The sequence below is a fragment of the Protopterus annectens genome, chromosome 4.part0, assembly GCF_019279795.1.
Source record: "Protopterus annectens isolate FY-2018-M chromosome 4.part0, PAN1.0, whole genome shotgun sequence".
Taxonomy (NCBI): Eukaryota; Metazoa; Chordata; order Ceratodontiformes; family Protopteridae; genus Protopterus; species Protopterus annectens.
The window spans coordinates 1,280,259,890-1,280,262,389 of NC_056733.1; the positions used below are offsets into that span (position 1 = coordinate 1,280,259,890).

Sequence of the window (2,500 nt, forward strand, 5' to 3'; positions counted from 1 at the left end):
ACAATCCCATTTAGTAGTTGGCACTGAGAAAGAGTCAGCAGTGGTGTCAAATATCAAGGGGCATAGAGAGGATTATTTGTTCAGGAGAAGGTAAAGGTGAAGGTACTGGAGATGGGGTGGGAGGAGAGGAAGGGAAAAGACATAAGTCAGGTTATGGGCTGTGAAGTGTTAGCACAGGGGCATTGCCAGTGGGAGGAGAGGTGGTGTTTCAAAGATTTTTTAAAGATACATGTATTACTAGTTGATCTAAGGGAGGGAGGGAGGGAGAGAGTTCCACAGTTTAGCAGTGAAAAAGTAGTGGAGCCATTGTCCATTGGAGAGATTGGGTTTATCTACCTGTAGGAGCATCTGGTTTTCTGACCAGAGGGGCCTGTTAGGGTGGTATGGAGTAAATAGGTTAGAAAGGGCTGGGCAACTGAAAGGGTTTTGTATTAGTTTATGGGCATTAGTTAGTTCAATATACATGAGATGATGAGGTAGTTCTAGCCAGTTCAGAAGTTTAAGAGAGGTGCAGTGGTGAGATAAGGGCTTACCATGGGTAACAAATCTTGCTATTTTGTTGTAGCATGAGTGTAGTTTGGATTTAAGACTGGTCTGAATATTGGTGAAAAGAGGAGTTCCATAGAGAAGAGAAGGGAGCAGAAAAGAGGAGGCAAGAGCTAGTTTGGAAGAATAATTGAGGAATGTTTTGTGTCGATATAGCATGCCCAATTTCTGGTGTGCTTTTTTAATGTTGTCGAAGGTTAGGTGTTCATCTATAGTAACATATAGAAGTTTGGTATGTGTGACAACCTCTATGGAGGTGTTATCATAGATGAGGATAGTGAAAGTGTCTTTGCTTATGGTGCAGGATTTCTTGGCGGTAAATAGCACAAGTTTATATTTTTTAGGATGTAATGCTAAATGATTGTTAGCCATCCATATTTCAGTGGTGTTGAGGGCTGCTTGAGTGAGTTGTTGGAGTTTGTGTGGGGAGTTGGCAGTACAGATGATAGTAGAGTCATCTGCATATTGGATGACTGCTCCTTGAGTGAGAGTAGAATGGAAGTCATTAATGAAAATGCTGAAAAGTAGTAGGCCTAAGATGGAACCTTGGAGAACACCTGTGGAGGTGGTAAGGAAAGGACAGAAGGAGTTTAGCCAATTTGTAGCTTGCTGCCTGTCTGATAGGTAGTTGGAAAACCAGTGAAAAGTAGAAGGAGAAATACCTGTATTGGATAGTTTTCTAAGGAGGGGATGAGAGATATTATCAAATGCTTTGGACGGGTCGAGAAATAAAGAGGAGGCAAGTTTTCTGGTGTCACAAGCCTGATTGATAGTGTCACAGAAGGAGGTAAGAGCTGTAGTGGTACTGTGCTCTGGTCTAAAGCCATGTGGGGTTGGAGATAGTATGTTGTTGTCAAGTAGGTAGCCAAGGAGCTGGCTGTGGATCCATTTCTCAAGGATTTTTGAGATGGGAGAAATGATGGCAATGGGCCAATAGTTGGCGATATCTATGTTTCCACCTTTATGGAGTGGGAGAATAAATGCTTTTTTTTCAGATGGAAGGAACATACGACTCTTGTATGGATCTGTTAAGAAGTATGCTGATTGGGTATGCAATGGAATCTGCAGCTTTTTGTGGGAATTCTGGGGGCAGGCTGTAAGGGGCATTTGTGCAAGGTTTTAATTTCAGAATTATTTTCTTTACTATGGCTGTGGGAGTAGGGGCTAGAGAGAAGTTGGGAGAATGCTCAAGGGAGCTATTAGTGGATGGTGGCTTGAGTTGGTTAGGTGTAGTTGGAGGGAAGGCGGTAGTGAAATTGGCTATAACATCAATAAAATATGTGATGAAAAGTGTAGCAATTTCTATAGGGTTTTTGTCAGGGTCTGGACAGAGGTTAGTCTCTGATCCTGGGTGTAGAAGTCTGTTGATAGAGCTCCAGAAATATTTAGGGTTAAGCTTATGTTGATTTTGTAAGGTATGATAGTATTCTTTCTTATCCTTAACAAGGAACTATTTTCTATTTTATTTGCTTATTTTATTTTTATTACTGATATCAAGTCTCATAACAACCGTTATAAAATGTCATTATATTATTAGTATGACTGACTATAGTTTGTTCATTATCAGACTGTACATAGCAATTTTCCGAAGTAAGTTTCTTAAGCTACAGATCCAGTATATTTTCATAGTGTAGACTTTTAGACAAAATTAGTTTTCAAAGGCACATGCCTGCTGTGAAATGTATCTTGCTTATGACTTAAGCAGTAAAAGTGCCATATTTTCAATTTATAAAGAGTGATTGATCAACTAATATCTTAAGTAAGCTTAGCTCTGGATTTTTTTGATATGTGTGCTACTTAACCATCAGAATACGTGCATTCTGGATAAATGCTGTTTGTCTAATACCTTAGAAAGAGAATGCCATTGCTTTACTTGCCTGAAGACATAGCATGCAAGTTAAAAAGGAAACTAGTATTCATCTTTTGCAGGAATTGAATAATGGAATACAATAAT

General features: G+C 39.5%; 1 protein-coding gene across 2 annotated transcripts in view; it reads left to right on the plus strand.

Moving 5' to 3' along the window:
• The window catches only part of FSTL4 (follistatin like 4), a 3,154,652-nt gene that overhangs the window by 2,047,271 nt on the left and 1,104,881 nt on the right, over positions 1-2,500 (plus strand). The gene's annotated exons all lie outside the window — the stretch shown is intronic.